General features: G+C 33.8%; 1 protein-coding gene across 1 annotated transcript in view; it reads left to right on the plus strand.

Annotated features, from left to right (window-relative positions):
• LOC106473721 overlaps positions 1-19298 on the plus strand; it is a gene marked incomplete at its 3' end in the record, with an annotated part of 188441 nt that overhangs the window by 1745 nt on the left and 167398 nt on the right. The gene's annotated exons all lie outside the window — the stretch shown is intronic.

Below are 19298 nucleotides of genomic sequence, written 5' to 3' on the forward strand. Positions count from 1 at the left end.
TATATATATATATATATATATATATATATAAGCCTCTGTTGGTAACGCTCAAATTGCCACAGGGGTTAAAGCTCCCAAGCCGAATTCTCGCGTTCACATACCAGTACCGTTGGGATTTTTTAATAATTCTTCTTTAAATGAATGATTATGTCCAGAGCAAGATCTTTTAACATTTCGAAAAAAACACGAAATGTCATAATATTTTACATTAATATATTTTAACCTTAGTTAATCATCACTCGATGTCAGAGTGGTTCAGTGGTTAGGGTGCTCAACCCTCGTCTAGAGATTTCGTGTTCAAATTGCAGTAGAGTTGGGATTTTATGTTACTTTTTTTTCTTATAAATTATATTTACAGCATCTTCTTTCTATACCATTATACATTAAATCAAGAGTTTGAGATATTGGTTAACATTCAATTTAAAGGATGGAATGTTTACAGCGTCAAGCTACCTCAGCCTTTCATTACATTTGAACACGTCTAACATCATATATGAAATAAATTATAAAGTAAAATTTTGAATAAAACCAAAAATAGTTTTGTTTGTTTGTTTGGGATCAAGCAAAAAGCAAATTTTATTTTTCGTTTTTTATTGTTGACTGTTATTTCAAATTTAGTTATTCAATGCGTTTTAATACCTATGCAAGTTATACTTTTCCGTAGACAATTTTGGTTGATTCCTTTGCTTAAACATTAAAACTTATCAGCATTTAAATGACAGCTAGTACGTACTGCAGCTTTACAGGTTGTGAGAAGATAAAAATTAAGCTATCTATGTATGTTTGTTGTTAACCACAAAACTACACAATGGACTATTTGTACTGTGCCTAACCATGGCACCATATACCATATACCTTGCACTAATAATATTAATATAATGCTACTTGACCTATTCCGCAACTCGAAAACTGATCACCAGTGAGGTATCGTATTTCGTAGATGAATTAGTGAGACGATGGGAAAGCATTTTTAGAGCCATTAGAAGCACTGACCGTGAAATCTTCTAACAATTTCCGAAGGAACCGACATTCATGGTTATTACTGCACACTTTCGTAACATAACATACAAAGCTGACTGAAACTGTTCGTTTATTTTTCGCATTTGGTATCGTATGCTGTCTTTCAGGTTTCCCAATATAGAGGAATCGTCGCGATACACCAGTGACTTCATGCGGTCCCACCGGTAAAAATAATCAAAATGAGATCTGGAGTTAGCTATCATTGTGTAAAATGTCTGATTACAACCCCCCTCTAAAACAATGTTCAATTAATTCCTTGGTAGGCAGTGCAATACGAGGTAAAGCAATCCAATGCACGGAGACTGTTTGATTTTCATGTTATCTTACCTGAAGTATAAGGGTGATAACATCTTCCAACATGGACCAGTAGCGTTCTCTATTCACCGCCAATGTGCGAAATTCGTTATTTGTTGGCTCCTTAAAGAACCCACACTCTAACTTCACATTGTGCAGTGACCATTTCAGAAAGGAATGTAGATTCTTCTCTTCCTTGTTAACACAGTTGCGAGTGTCGGCCTGATTGTGAAGATAGAAATAAGTTTCTTCTGACCAAAAGATGTCGTCGATTTTGACTTAAGCCAGAAATCAGAGTGTACATTTTAAGCATTCATGTTCATGTTATGGCAGCAGTCCATGGCTCACCAATATCCTTTTGGAGGAACAGTTTCAATCTCTTAGGTATCTCCTTCCACATTGTTCATTGTAGGAGTCTAATATACTTAGAATGTTCACTGGTGCTACATTCTCCGTGAGAATTTTCTACTCCAAAAAAAAAAACACCCGAGTTTTCTATGAATTCCACCACAGTTTCAACAGATGTTACAGAGTGACCATTAGGTTTTTTTTTTCAATGAATTGTTGTTCTATGAATTTCAGCGCAACGTCAATAAGTGTTGTGGGGTGACCATTAGATTTTTCTCTTTAATAACACCCACCTTTCCACTGAAATCCGCCACAACTTCAGTAGGTGTTGTGGGATAACCATTAAATTTTCTTCTCCGATAGCACCTGACTTTTCTCTCAGTGCCATCGCATCTTCAACGGATATTGTAGGGTGACTATTAGACTTTCTTCTCTAATAACACCCGCCTTTCCCCTGAATTCCGCCACAACTTCACTAGGTGTTGTGGGGGTGATTATTAGACTTTCTTTTCTAATAACACCCACCTTTCCCCTGAATTTCATCGAACTTAACAAGTGTTGTGAGGTGACCATTGTGAGTTACATTACACGAATCTTGTTGCTCTAAATATTATGACAACTTCCGACAAGCCTCAGTTCCGCATTGTGATCTTCGTTTGTATCTTTTATGTCGATAGAACCTTATTGTTGTAAAATTGTTACAAGCATTGCTGCAATAATGATTTTCAAAAGCAATTCTAAGATACGCCGTTTTATATATATATATATATATAAGAAAGGTAGTAACGTCTCATGATGATAATTATCATAATTTTAGAAATCTAAAGATGAAAAAACCAACTCCGTTTCTTTTGCTATTCTGTAGTACATTAAACAAGTTTCCATGGATAGTTGTCAAATTATCTGGTTCGACCTTGTTGTTATACTATTTTTAATACTGAAATATTTGTGTGTGTTGCAATATATAAAAGCCTCATCATATTTGGTATCGTCTTCAAAGTGATATAATACATCTGTAAATATGAGAGACATATTTGAAACATATACAGAGCTACACGATGTAAAAAATTATAGAAAAAATTCATTGGAAAAACAAAATATATTTTGCTTTATATATATATATATATATATGCTTTATATTAAATACAAACATATATATGTGTGTGTAACGTATTACTAATTCATTTATTTTAGCTTTCATGAAATTATCACGTTGTTCATGCAATACGCTATAACTACGCTTTATTCAATACGTACTAGCTATGATATTTTTATATTTGTTTTATTTAAATATGTCCATATGTTATAAACAGAGGTTAGACTGAAGAGAACAAGTATCGAAACTTGTATTCACATCAACTCGGTGTTCTATCTAAACTTTACTTTAGATTACTTTACAAAGTATTTTCTATTTATCTACTATACTTACATTTATATGAAATAAAGTCGTTAAAGACAACTTCGCTCCTACAGAATTGTTTTTTTTTACATTAAATGAACATGTAATTAAATCATCTGTTACTTCGTTTTCAAAGACGTGATATTTAACTGAATATAAGGTTAATATGTTGGCTTTGCGCCCTTTTGGAACTGTGTGTTACTTTAACTGTTTGTGAAATTAAGTTAGTAACTCTGCTCCATTTTAGAGATGTCTCTTTCTTTAAAAACATGTCAAAATTCAAACTTTTATTCTCTCCTTTCGAAAGCTATGCCTCGCTTTACCACATCTAAAAATTGTACGTTATTTTAAATGAATGTAAAATTAAGGAGATAGATTTACTTCCTGTTTGTAATTGTGCTTTTGTTTAAGTTTATATTCATTAAGAAATCGTGGGTTTTGTTCTTACTTTAGATTAATATAAGTTAAAACTAAATATATTCAAACCATTTTTTCTGAAATTAAAATGACTTTGTTAGAAGTTTTCAAACTAGGAAGATTATAAGGCTACGAAGCTCTCTAGATTAGGGCGTCATTTACCATCAGCACTCTGTAAATATCTTCCATATTTATCCTCGTCATATTATTATCAGCAGTGAGTGCCTCAAGCTGAGTTTTCAAAATCTTCATGTGTTTTGATATCAAACATGTGTTTGTAGCTAGTTGGGAGGGCATTTTCCTGCGACGAGTAAGAGACACGCGTATTTATATTTGAATCTTTACTTTTATTGTAGAAAAATACGTGTCAGATACAAATAATGGTATAGATCAACAATTTTATGTCAACTAAGAGTCCTCAAAGACAAGATATTTTTCTCGTTTGAAACATAGCATTATAATTTGTAAGAAAACGTTTAGACCTGAAAAACATATATTAATCTTTATTTCCTTTATATTACCATTAACGAGATAATATTGAAGTTAAGAACAAATAAAATGTGCGTGTATTTATATGTATATTAATATTTTTTAAAGAATTTTCTTATATCTTCACCTTGAAAATAACGAAACTATAAAAATCTTTGTTCCGGATACGCGTTTTTTTTTGTTGTTTTTTTTCAATAAAGCGTAAAAGTACATTCTGTAAAGAAACTAAAATTTTCTAATAAAAAACATGACTATGATTTTAATACACACAGTTGGAATGAAGTCCCGTCACTCTTATTGTTCTTTAAATCGAGTTGGGTTTTCCTATGAAGGAAAAGAATAGAAACCGAACAAACAAATGCTGAAGTTAAAGTAGCCTTATCTGGGTTTTCATATGAAGGAAAAGAATAGAAACCGAACAAACAAATGCTGAAGTTAAAGTAGCCTTATCTGTTTTAAAAGTTAATTGATTTATTTTTTTCGTTTGCCCGAGTTATGAACGTTATTTGAATAAATATTGATTATTCCTGATTAAATTACTAAATGATAATCTATTGCATTAGTCTTGCTGTCGTTATTAATCTGTCACTCAGCATTACGTATCAAGTTATTTACATTTGAATAACTGAGAAAGTAAGCAAAATTTGTGTACAAAAATTGGAAGCAAATCAAAATATGAAATGTATTTAATATCGGTGTTTTAATACTATAGCTCTTCCGTGTGTCTTAAATAGTAATAGAATATTTTTGTAAGAAATTTATTTTTCCTTTTAATTTGATCTCGCTGCCAAAAAGGTTCGGGGTGATATTGTTTGTTCGTCTTAGAGTTCTAAACACAACTCGGGATGATCTTTTTCGTTCGTCTTAGAGTTCTAAACACAACTCGGGATGATCTTTTTCGTTCGTCTTAGAGTTCTAAACACAACTCGGGATGATATTGTTTGTTCGTCATAGAGTTCTAAACACAACTCGGGATGATCTTTTTCGTTCGTCTTAGAGTTCTAAACACAACTCGGGATGATATTGTTTGTTCGTCATAGAGTTCTAAACACAACTCGGGATGATATTGTTTGTTCGTCTTAGAGTTCTAAACACAACTCAGGATGGTATTTCTCGTTCGTCTTAGAGTTCTAAACACAACTCGGGATGATATTGTTCGTTCGTCTTAGAGTTCTAAACACAACTCAGGATGGTATTTTTCGTTCGTCTTAGAGTTCTAAACACAACTCGGGATGATATTGATCGTTCGTCTTAGAGTTCTAAACAGAACTCGGAATGATATTGTTTGTTCCTCTTAGAGTTCTAATAATAAATAGAGAATGTGCAGGAACTCTGTTTGTTTGGTTGGTTGGTTAAAATGTCACATCTCACAATTTAAGAAGAAAAAATTTGGTTTTGGTAAAAAAGAAAGCATAACCACAAAATACAATATACCAAAACCAAATAAAAACGAGCAGTCGTTGAGATCATTCACTCTTGTGATGGTTATTTGTGTATTTCGTTTGTAGATCAACCAACTTACAGGCACAGACATTTATTTAGAAATTATTTACGGACTTTTCTCTACGTTAAAATTTCAAATCTCACAATTTAAGAACATAAAATTTGGTTTCGGTTAAAAAGATATTTCAACGTAGAGTAAAGTTCGTGTATAATTCTACATATTAATTTACCTACGTTATAAGTCTTAAACAACCCAGCAATTTAAGTTAGTAAATTAAAGGAGGTTCTTTATCTTTTTATTGTTTGTTTCTTGATTTTCTCTTGATAAAACGCTTACTTTTGTATGTATTTATAATTGTGTAATATCCTTTCCAGGAAGAAAATAATAACGAATTTCGAAATCTTTTTCATATTCTATCGAGTTGAATATGATTTTTAATCCCAGGGAACTGAAACTAAATCATGATAAAACTGGTAAAGTCAACTTTTGAAAATAAAGAAACTTCAATTATTTTCCTATATTCATTTTTCTTCTATTAATTCCTTTTTTCTAAACAGTTTGTGCTGTGTTGCTAATACCTAATTAAAACGGTTTACTCATGGTAAGATATCATTCTAAGCTAGTTCTAGTTTAACACGTCCCTCAGGAGCCAAGCGGTGGTGTTGGATGTATTATTTCCAAATAACTTTTCGTTTGTTAATGGTTACATTTTTAAATGAAATACAGCATCCTCAAGTCTTCATACTAGCTAGTACTAAGGGAGTAAATTCAGTATACATCAATAAAGCCACATTCTCAGCATCACTAATTAAGTAACTGACAGCCGTTTATATTTCTGCTATCACTTTTTTTATGGTTAGCTTTCAATTAAGATACGAACGATTTCATCTGCGATTCGGTAGGGAAGGTCGAAGCATCATGATAGTCAACAGTGGGATGAGCAGACAGGGACATTTTGAAACCAGCTACAGGTATAATATTGTACTCGGCTTGCTGCACAATATCTACCAAGGTGGTTCTAAACGGTTCCTGAATACCTGTGCGTGTCATTTGGAGACTTCCATGCTTCTTGTGTCTGGCTGTTAAGCTCATGATGAGCTGACGGATTTCAGTCACCTTACCACTTCAAATCACTTTTCGCAGCCCCAACGGTAAAAGAGTGCGGAAAATTCCTTATTTTTAGCCAATAAAAATGTCAAAGAATTTTCAGTAGTTTTTTTTCAACCAAAAATGTCCTCCTCTGCCTCGTGAGGGGTCTGTTAAAAAAGTATCGTGGCATTGCTTTTGTTGTTTAATTTATAATTTGTTTGTGCATTTGTATTTATGTGATTTAAGAGAATTGTAAATATTTGTTGGTGGTTAAATATTGGGTTCGTGCGATGGATATTGCAGGTTGTCAAAATAATTATGAAACTATTTGATAGCGCTTTTTTCTAATCAACCGTGACATGACCTTGTACTGGCTAATCAACTAAAATTGTTGTCACTCGCTCACTAACTCGTTTTGTAAACTAAAATTCAGCAGAAAGTACATATTTTCATTAGTAAATATTCCAAACATCAAACTGTATTCACATTTCGACTGTCTCGGTGAACTGATGAAATGCGTCGACCTGTATCAAATGATAACGAAAGCATTTTACGATCATTGTTTCTGTATCTTTTAAAATTGCATGCATTTATACTTATGATAAGGAAAAGATTAAGCCCGAGTATAATTCAAACCCAGGATTCTACTTACTGGGAAATGCTTCACCAAGCTTATAAGCTGAACATCTGTCCCCCAGTGGCACAGCGGCATGTCTACGGACCGGTTTTCGATACCCGTGGTGGGCAGAGCACAGATAGCCCATTGTGTAGCTTTGTGCTTAACTTCAAAACAAACAAACAGGCTAAACATCTGTTCCTTAAGTAAAGTGGCGATTCGAATCCCCCTTTTCATCTTAATTTTTCACTTTTATCAGAAAATTTCTAACTTTACAGGACAGAGTGCTAAATTTACAAGTTATATCCTTATCTCTCAGTATTTCTTCAAACTAAAGGTTCTGTGCAAAACAAAGTGTTACTGAAAAACGGTATAACTATAGATGTACCTTTTTTATTTGAATAACAATTTAAATATACTTGGCGACTAAGGGAGTAAAATTTTCAAGTAACATTTTAATCTTCAGAGCACTAAATTAAATAAAAACTGACAGTAACATGTTTGGTTGTGTTTGTGTACAGTGCAAGATAGGAAAATCATCCTGAAAAAAAATTCACATTTATATTCTTTTGATTTGATCTACATATATTGTTAGATAGGTATTAAGTTGACTAATTTATTCATATATTTTGAAAGCCACCAAAATGGTAAAACGTATTTGAACAGTTGGAAGAAACAGGTTAAACTATATGAAAAAGTATAAGTTTGTTTTTGAACAAATAATGATTATAATGTTTCAGAACATGAGGAATTTTGATACTATCGACTGCAGTATTATGAGTCCAAGTGTTAATATATTAAGCAATAAGTGTATCTAGTCCAAAATGCTCGTTGAAGACATTTTATTACTTTTCAATGTAAATAAACTAAGTTTGAATAGAAGATAATACAAATATATATCAGCAAGTAATGAAATAAACAAAAAAAAGAATATGCTATAAGGGTCTAAACCGTACTCTTTATAAGTCACTATCGTATTTTATTCTATCTGTATAGTGTATTTATGGCAAAACCACTAGAACTGTCTCTAATTTAAATAACTAACCAGCAAAAAGAGCCAGTCAGCAGTACCCTACCATCCACGCTAATGGATTGACTGCTACTCATATAATGCACACACAACTTAAAGTGTGGGGAATATTTTGGTGTATCGCAGAGATTCGAACCCTGCTCGCCTTCTCCGAAATAGAGAGCTCTACCATAGGGTCGCGCCCTGCGACACTATTAATCTAACGTTTCTGGAGCAACTAAGCAATTCATAAAAGTTATAATAAGTAGTACCATAAGTAATTTATTTTAGAATTATTTGGGATATTTATTAATTTCCCCTTCTTCTCCTTAACGACTTTAATACTATCCAGTTGGGGGTCGACCGGTAACTTATGGGCTGACCCAGATGACAATCGCATGAACTACAAGTAAGACGAAAGACATTATTCCAGTATAATTTTTGTTTACTAGTAAGAGGGAAAAAATATTCCAGTGGAAACATCAGTTTCTTCTTAAATAAATATTCTTCAAAATTTTTACCACATTAGCCACATTTCAGTTTAAGAAGTTTGTTTTCTTTATTTTATATTTTTAAAAAATATATTCATTTACTCTGTCTTATGGTATTTAGTATTCTTCACAACTTGTCGAACACAATTTACTAATTAACTGTGGCTACGAGAATTTTTTCGTTTTGCTTGCTTGTTTATTTACTGAAATTCACTGGCGATATTTGCAAGCATTCCCTCATTTAGAAGTGATAAACTAGTAGAAGAAAGGAAGCTAGTTAATATCATCCACCGCCAACTCTTGGGCTTCTCTTTATCAACGAATAGTGAGACTGACTGTCACATCAAAACGGCCTCACGGCTGAAACAGCGAGCAGGTTCGGTGACGGGTTCCTAACCCGCAACCTGCAGATTGCGAATTGACCACCCTAACCGCCAGGCCCATTAGTTACGTATCATTATATTAAGTTAAACAACTGATGGTTCGGCTATTTACTCTTTAGCCTTGTCTATTTTCTTTGATTAGTGGTACTTGTCATAATTGACTATTTAATTGGCCGGTTGTGGCCTATAAATAAGCTTGTAGATCTGTAAATATGATAATTCATGGTTCTCGTGCTCTTGCCGCAGATACACGTTTATTTGTTTGAAGTTAAGCACAAAGTTACACAATGGACTATCTGTGGTCTGCCCACCACGGGTATTGAAACCCGGTTTCTAGAGTTGTAAGTCCGCAGACATACCGCTGTGCCACTGGGGGGCCGCAAATATACGTATTGCATTTTGAGGCCATGGGTGCAATGTAAGAGAAACAGTCAAATCCCACCATTCGACTAGACAAGAGTAGCCCGGTGTGTGTTGTTGGCTAGAAACCTTCCCTCTAGTCTATCAGTTCAAAATTAGTGACGACTCTACTAAGTTAGATATTGAGTAGCTTTGAGTGGAAATTCTAAAGAGAAAAATTCTCGTTGGTCTTAACTATAAATTTTATATTTATGTTATCTTGTAATACGAACTTACTACTCTAAGATCCGGGGCTAAATTCCCCACGGTGGACAGAGCACAGATAGACATCATTTTGTAGCTTTGTGCTAAAGAAGGAACAACAACTTATAATATCATATCAAATTTTGATTGCTTTTCAAATTACAAAAATTGAAAATAAATAAATAACGACAAATCATTTCATTATGGACAATAATTAATTATGGTTATTATTTTTCATTGTTAAATTATTTTAGTGCCAATTATTCAGATGATTCAGAGAACTTATTATGAAAAGTATTTCTAAATATGCATCTTCTTTTAAAATTATTTTAGAGGGTTGAGCGTAGCCAAATGATTAACGTAACCGAACGGTGGATCCCATGTTGATTGATTTATTACTAGTTGCAGCAAAAATTCGCTCCAATCATTGAGGTCGTGGACGCATTATAAGAGTGTCAATCAAATCCCACTGTTTGGTCAGATAAGAGCAGCCCAAGAGATAGTGATATGGGCTGTTAACTATCTGCCATCTAGCCTTTAAGTTCAAAATTAAGGATGACTGTGTGCAGATAGCCTTTTATGTGGCACGAAAATTCTAGAACAAACGAAAATAGTTTCTATATTTTCGAGTTCTAAATTTAGTCTTAAAAATTACAGATTTTTTTTCAAATATTTGCATTTATTTAAATAAAAACAGTCAAAAGGATTGCGACACCTCAACTCTTTTGTTGTTTTAACTTCGATACTTTACATCCAATTTATGCAAATTAACTATTAATGTTATATTATTGGTACTTACACTCAAGCACACGTACGACACCAATATGTTAAGAAATAACTAATTGGCTTCTGCCAATCCAAGATCTACCTACAAGATACTTCTGTAGATAGATAAAAAAAAAACCTAAGATCATGGTACCAGACACACTACACCAGATATTGAAGTCTAAAACAAGTTTAGAGAAGAGTCAACATCAAGGTCTGAATTTGAAAGCCACCAAATCTAGTTTGCATTTACTGAAAATAAACATTAATTTACTTTCACAAGAAAATAAGCCAGTTCTGTCACGTCTTCAAGTGGCTGAAAATGTACCCTATAGATATTTCATCATGTAAACGAATGAGACAGTTAGACACATAGGAAGTCAACCAGAATCTGTTTAAAGGTTTGTTTAGACTAATGATGTTTTTATCTCAGCAAACATTAGTAAAATATTAAATAGCATAATGCAGCCACAGAATATTTTAGAACCTATGGAAACAAAACTACAGAAATAAATTCAATGTTCACCAAAGATAAAAACATCATTATAACCGATGTATATGTTTTCATACACCCACCTCAAAGCCTAGTTAAAAAGGTATACATCAACGAAGTAGTGTCTGAACAGCTCTAAAATCAAATAAGAGTGCGAAATCTCTGTTTATTACATTTAGTTGTGTGTATGTGTGTGTGTGTGTAGAACTATGTATGAGGACATATCAAACACACATAACACCTGTGGCTCAACCACTCTTGCTAGTCAGCAAAAATTAAAATAGAGACTGACTAATCCAGCATCTAAATGGGATTCAAACTCAAGGCTGAATGGCAAACGGATCAGAAATGAGGTTATGAAGGTTGGTATAGGCTTTAGATCAGAGAGTTTATCCATGCTAAATAAAGCATTAGGTTAGATCTTATATTGGGTGTTCAGTCCAGAAATTACTAATAATAGCCACTAACGTAAAATCCTCTGGTAATATCTTAAGCCTACTTTAGAAGAACTGGGAAAATGTTGAAAGGTTAAGGTTGATAAAAAGCAGTTTGAGCCTCTATAATATTTTATAGACCTAATGAGGATAATACAAGTTGTAATAGTTGTTCTAGTGTCCCTTATAGTCCAGCAACATTAAAAAACAGCTCGGCGGATACGTACATCAGTGACAAAGGTATATGAAATGGTTCTAAATTAGAAATAGAGAAACAAATCCTTAGGGAACCCAAACAACAAGTTGTGAACCCTATCTGAGTCATCTTGCTAGTATTATTACTTAAATATGGACTAAAAATGAGATTTATCAGATACCGCTTACAGACAATGATAATAAAAATATAGGTCTCTTGACTGTATCCAATCGTCATACTGATAATGGCTTAGGCTAAACATAGTTATTGCTTTTCAAGAAATATAGAAGATACACCAAAAGGATATTTTTCAAACCTTTAAAATTGCATAGTCGTCATCATCTTTGTGGTAAATCTGAAAGAAGGAGCTTTGTTTTTAGAGGTTCTTTAATTAAATGTCGATAAAATCATATATATCAGGATGATTATCTCCCCTTCTAAGGGTAAATTGTTTAACCACCTTAACCTGAATTAAGATACAGTGACATAAATAAGGATTATCTCCCATCTTTAAAGTAAATTTTTGTTTAGCCATCTTAACCACAATTTAACCACTACTCTTACTGAGCTTCATCACTTGAATATAGAAGTAAAATATGAGTTGGTGGACAGGAAGTTTTCCTTTTGCATGGAAATGGAAACAGTTCAAAAACAAGGAAACTGAAAAACAACAACTCTGGTATAAAGCTCAATGAAAATGTTCACATCACATATATATGTGTGTGTATATCTGCCAAACATCTTTGCAATATGGATAATTATCTGAATTATCCAATTATTTTTGCAAATGGTGAAAATGTGCATAGTCTCGAATTTTAATGCTTAGCCTAGAGGTGAGGGTTTGCTGAAGAGTATCGGTAAGAACTTCAGAATATTCCCATTATTACACAATAACCAGATCACAAATTCCGAGAGTAAATTATATAAATAGTCTAAGTTATTTTGAATGAGGATGACATATCATTATTTTAAAATCATCGTACCAATTGTATGACTGGTGAACAGGAACAACCAGTTGATCCAAATGTGTATGCAAAAGATGTGGACAACGTTCATGAGGATGATGTATCATTATTCTACAGAGGATGAGTGTACCGACTATACTTCCTAGGTATTGACGCTCAAATGAATGTGCATTTAGCATAAACAAAAACAAAAAAGTGTTTACACTTCAGAATCTCGTAACCAGTGTATGCAGAAGTTGTAAAATATGGGTTGATATTTTACACATCACTTAGATGTCACACTTCCTTCTCACTAAACATTAAAATGATGTCATGAAGAAAAGATCTACATCACACTAAAGAGAGCATATATATTTGAATAAATTTAATTCACGACTATAAATGTCGACGCTAGTGTACTGGTAGCATAATGAGCCAGACCAGTAGGCAGATGAAAAGGAGTTCGAAAGTTTGGGTAGAAAGATATGTAAATGAAGTACCTCTTCTTACAGATATCTCTTCGTTTTTGAGGAAGAAAATCATTGTTGCTAGAGATTCTCTTAGAAACATCTTAAATGAGTCACCAGTATCGAGAAGAAATGAAATAAGTGCCCTTACTAATGTGTTATGGTAGACAAGAAGAGCCTGCCAATAAGAACCCTTAAGATATCAGTTAATCATAAATATATAAACAACAGAAAATCTTAAAAAATGCTTTAAGAGTAACGACGAAGTCTGACCTCTAAGAAAGATTTATAGAGATTTAGCTTTAGAGTCCGGGCTTCTCTCTATTGAAGAAAATTCATAATCCCTTGAGTTTGTTATCGTATATAGAAACACTGCCAATGCAAATCACATTTTGCCTAGAATACTGCAAACTTAGTAATAGAATATGCACCTTAGGTCAACAAGGTACATAAAAAATATCCATAGATGGCCATTAAAAACAAAAAACAACTACCGATTAAGTAAAACTGAGAAAATAGGCATCTACATTTTGTTATAATTTTAGATATTGATGTCATTTGTAAAGAAGGATATATATATATATGGATAGTAAAAAATGATTCGTACCATTTGGTGGATGACAATGTATAGGTTGAATCTAAAACAATATGCATACATTTATCGCATGGGTTTCTTTGCAATTCCAGATTCTGAATCGTTGACCTAGCATGCTCGCTTTCTCAGTCGTGAGGGTGCTATAACGTAACAGTCAATCCCACTATTCACTAGTAAAGAGTAGCCCAAGAGTTGGCGGTGGATGGTATTTATTAGCTGCCTTCCATCTTGGCTACCACTTCTAAATTAAAAACGGCCTGCGCAGATAGAACACGAATAGCTTTGCACACAAATAAACATTTACAATTGTGTTCACATTCATAGGTTTCAGAATATAAATATGACATTTAAAATAAAAGACATCTAATGTAATGTTACTAGCAATAAGATATAAACTACTATAATTCTCAGAACCAATAAACAGGACGAAAAAACACCTCTGCTCTAACTCCTGTTTATAAGTTAATAATAAAAACGACTTCATATGGGCTAAGCATTATACGCTGTAATTACCTAAATGGCTCACAAAAAAGTTCTTGTATTTTTCCCTTTTAACACACGGTTCTCAGAAAAACGGATTAGTGTTGATGACGTTTGTTATTATATGCAGCAAGTAGTTAAGCGAATTAATTAAAGAGTGGTATGTGTAATACAATGAAAAGTCCCATCTGCAAACGACATCTTTGTTAGTCAATGTCTCATTTAATCCTCATTTGTTTGTTCTGCATTTTTAATGGGATTTGTAGAAACATAAGGAGAACGTGCTACACACAAAGACACTTATGATCAGTTACTGTCACTCTAGTAAAAACCAAATGCTCGATATTATTTCATTGCAGAATAATTTCCGTTTTCAGACAAGTTCATTTCCATTGAACGTTCGATGATGAGAGAATAAAGGGTTACTAGATCACGATCTAAACATGAATAATTTGTATTTGGTTCACCAATAATTATGGAGCTAAAATGAAAAAAATAATTACTGCTTGCTGTAAAATGAAAAACAATGGTTGATGTTAGTATCGTCAACCAGTCCCGTACAATGAAGCAATTATCAAAGGAGACGGTACATGATACGAACAGCACTTGAAATCTCGATGCACAGCTATGCATCAATCATACTTCAAAGCATAAAGTATTCACCCATACTTCAGCGCATGCCCCCAATATCAGATACTTAACAATCACAAAAGTGACAAGAAATATACCTGACTTTAAATTGTATAAGTTATAGTTCTTTTAGCCATCCTAGATTTGACAGGAACCAGAATAGGGGTTTACCAAAGACTTCAGGCTTTAAAGTATAAAGAATATCAATATGTCTATGGTAATTTCACCAAAATCTAAGAGGACATGTTAGCTTTTTACTGCATATTTGTACTATAACAATAACTAAGGAAAAGTAATTCAATGTCTTTGGACCCAAAAGAAAATCCTAGCCTCCTATTATAAAGAAACTGAAGTTAACTGATTGAAGCTAGGGTAATTCTCAGCTACAAATAATGGAAAAATTATAAGTTTATCTTATGATAAATGATAGCCTTAGGTGACAGAATGACTATGATATATCTTATATGAATAAGTCTCCATATCATAAAGAAAAATGTTTAGAATCAAATTTAATGTAAAAAGAACTGTCCCCATATCAATAAATTGACACTTAAAGAGAATTAATTGAAAAAAATATTTAATAATCCATGGAAAAAGTAAAATGAAACAGATGCTATAGTCCTGGTGGAAAGGACAAATAAATAAGAAAATCTTAACCTTCTGGTTTGGTCAAATTTTTGGATCTCGTTCATCGTAGACCACAATGAAAATAGACAAAATGTAGATAAAGAAACGTTACATTAATCGGGTTGCGAGTTGAAAACCCTAACAAATAAATCCTGAACTAAATCTAAGCCCAAAACTACACAATGGGCTGTCTGTGTTTTACTCACCACGGGTAACTGAACTCAGGTTTTAGCGTTATAAGCCTTCAGACATACCGCTGAGCCACTGGAGATCTTTGAACACAAGACTCCATTTTAACATTTTAATAGCCAGCAATTCATGTGTATTGACCTTATAGGCTGGGCTCCTTGATGAGAGGAAGACTTCGCATTAAGCGTTGCTGATAGAGTGGCAGTTATCCCTTCACGCAAATAAAATGACCCAGGAAGAAGAACAGCAAGCAATGGACATCTCGAGATGTCGGCTAATTCAGGAAGACTGACAGAAATTATGCACTTTATGTTTGACTTCCATCCTGCTTACGAATTGTATGAAGCGCACAAGAAGTATGATTATGTGTATGTTTTTTCCTCATTTTTTTTTTGAGAAAACAAAATAAGCTAGAATATAGTTTTTTGTTATAGTTATTTCATTGTTTCATTTATTTTTGTTTAAAAAACGCGATTTTTTTATTTGGTGCTGTTTTTGGGGTTCATGTTTTCATGTAAAGTTTTGTATCCACTGTGTCTGGATTTTGTACTTGTGACTTCATTTGATTCAATCGTTTGTGTGTTTAGTTTTAATGAAGATGCTGGAACATTTTCCAGTTGTAATAATGTGCTTTATTAAGTCTATAACTCCAGCTTTGGTTTATTTGGATGAAAAGTTAGGTTTCCATGGGTTGTAAAGTAAAGCAGAGCTTATGGTTTCATATTGGTTATCCGTACTCTGCCTACCGTGGGTATCCAAACTCGTTCTTTATAATCGTAAACCTGGAGACTTACCGCTGAGACACTGGGGACACAGAGATTAAGTGACTTACTTTTACATTCAACTTATATACCTACTTATGTAAGTACGAGTAGTGAATTCTCATAGCGTCCTTCTACTGACTTTGCGTTTGTTTACTGTATTAGCCATGTGGTTCGTTAACTCACTGTTTACTATAGTATAAAATTCCACCAGTAAAGGGCCTGACATGGCCAGGTGGTTACGGCGCTCGATTCGTAATCTACGGGTCGCGGGTTCGAATCCCCGTCCTACCAAACATACTCGCTGTTTCAGCTGTGGAGGCGTTATGATGTGACGGTCAATGCCACTATTCGTTGGTAAAAGAGTAGCCCAAGAGTTGGCGGTGGGTGGTGATCAATGCCTGTCTTCCCTCTAGTCTTTCACTGCTAAATTAGGGACGGCTAGCACAGAGAGCCCTGGTGTAGCTTTGCGCGAAGTTAAAAAAAAAAACCAATCCACCACGAAGTCCATTTCATTGAATCTTTTGAACCAGTAAATAAGCCGGCATTAGCAAACCTTTGCTTTGTCACGTAGGACACCTAAGTGAAGTAGAACAAAACAGATATTACATAAAGTCAATATGACATAAGCACATTCTACCTTCGTTTATGCATCAACTTCGAATGATGAGTTTCGTCTTCCATAGTTTTAAAATCTTCGAAACAAAACTTTGGAATGAACATTTTCCACGTGCCTCGTTCTTCTGCGTTGCATACGTTAATTTCTGCATTTTACATGCCCACAATATTGGAACTTGGATTTTTACTTTTCTATAATTCCAGTCTGAATATTCCATTACTGGAAAAAGCATTTTAACTGAAACTCTGAAATAACAGAATATTAGCCACGACTGATTGGTTAGAGGTTAAGAGCTAACGTTTTGTCTCTACCTTCACTGAATTACTGTTTTTACGTCAACTCTAACATTTATTGGGAATATTATAAGTCGCTTTACGAGTTATGTTAGTACGACAGCTTAAAATTATTACTGAGAGACAAGTCAAACTTGAGGTCTTTCAAAACGAAAATAAGTGATTTTGAAATCTAGTGAAAGGTTTTAGTAAAGTTAATTTATAAAAATTACGATTTTTAAAAATACATATTTGATTTATGTATAGCTTAATGGCCTAGCATGGCCTCGTCGTTAAGGCGCTCGACTCGCATTCTAAGTGTCGCGGGTTCTAATCCTCGTCACTAAACATGCTCGCCCTTTCAACCGTGTATGCCTTGTAACGTGACGGTCAATCCCGCTATTCGTTGGTAAAAGAGTAGCCCAAGAGTTTGCGGTAGATGGTGATGACTAGCTGCCTTCTCTCTAGTCTATCACTGCTAACTTAGAGGCGGCTAGCACAAATAGCCCTCGTGTAGCTGTGTGCGAAATTCAAAATAAACCAAACAAACAAATATAACTTAATCAGATATTTCTTGAGAGTAATTTGAAAGTCATTCTTGGTGGGTTAGTTGTAAGTTTACGAACTTACTACAATAAAATCTGGGGTCCGATTCCCGCGGTGGACAGAGTGTAGAAAGCTAATTTTGTAGCTTTGCACTAAGAAAACAACAACAACAATAATTTACAGTTCACCCCCACTGTAAATGTAACATTTTTGATTTTATTAACGATACGTTTCGGCGACTATTCGTTATATTTATTTAGACAAATAAAACTTACTCCTACCAATCGCTAAAATTGGGGGGTTCTACTCCCCGTTGTGGACAGAACGCAGATAGGCCACTATGTAGATTTGCGCTACAATAACTAAACAAGTTTATGTTTATTTATTTGTAATTAAGCACAAAGCTACACAATAGGCTATCTGTGCTCTTCCCACACGGGTATCGAAACCCGGATTCTTGTGTTGTAAGTCCGTAGACATACCGCTGTGCTACTAGAAGGCACAAGTTTATGAAACGAGTAAGCAAACATTGAAGAGCGCGTTCGTCGGAACCAATTGAAAGTCCTCGACGAGCTGTAAGATGAACCCGAATAAGTCTCTTAAGAACAACTACTTAGCTAGTAATCATGTCTTTAAAAAATTAAAATTAACATGAGAAATAACTTCATGATGGGCTACCTACGATCTGCCCATCACATGTACCGAATCTCTTTTTTTTAGCAAATAAACCCTCAAGTTTACAGCTATTTGAAAAGGGGAGACTCAAACTATTCGGCTTGATCTTTCTGTTGAGCAACCTAATCTGGTTTACCGCACTGTAATACTTAAGTTTAGAGAAGAACATTATAATTTAATTCTCTTCTTAGGATTAAATGTTTAACTACGCGCCTTGGACTGTGACTATTAACAGTATCTTTCTCGCCTGATCAGTGTAAGAAAAGGTGTTTGTTCTGAATCAAGTTTCCAATATTCACTTAAAATTAATCACAAACTGTCTTATGCTCATATTTTATAATAAATAACGGATTGATTGCATATCAACTTCTGTTGACTTTGATCGTCGCGTGCTTATAGCTGATCGAGTACTATTTAATACTACAAGTTTATTATTTTCGTCTTTATTGTTTTATTTATCTCCGATTTGCAACAACCATTTGAATTTTCTATTGCATCAATTAGTTTTTAATTTTGTGGTTTATAAATTCTCAGTTACATAAGCTACTACAGTTTGTTTGCAAAGCTATTCAAAGGCTATCTGCGATATCCGTCCCTCATATTGAAATGATAAACTAGAGGGAATTTATCTCGTCAACACCACCCACCGCCAACTCGTAGACTACCCTAATCGAATGATAAGCACTCACGGCCCCAAAGTGCGGAGCGTGATGTTTTCGGTGCTTATAAAGCTAACATCGTAGAACAAAGAAAACATTGATACACTTTTTATTTTTACTGCATTGTACTTTACATAGCTGTGTTGTTGTTTGAACAAGTTCAACAGTAATTAGCTCCAATAATGATGAGCCTTATAGTCAACAAAATGATGGAACGGACACGTTTAATCCATCACATAAATACGGTTTATGTTAGGCGAATAAAGTCTCTTCTAATAGTGTATGATTTGTATAAGGATTTAATAACATAATGATTATTTTTATTGGTCCTAGTAGTGTATGAT

The sequence above is a fragment of the Limulus polyphemus genome, unplaced genomic scaffold (assembly GCF_000517525.1).
Source record: "Limulus polyphemus unplaced genomic scaffold, Limulus_polyphemus-2.1.2 Scaffold133, whole genome shotgun sequence".
NCBI lineage: Eukaryota > Metazoa > Arthropoda > Merostomata > Xiphosura > Limulidae > Limulus > Limulus polyphemus.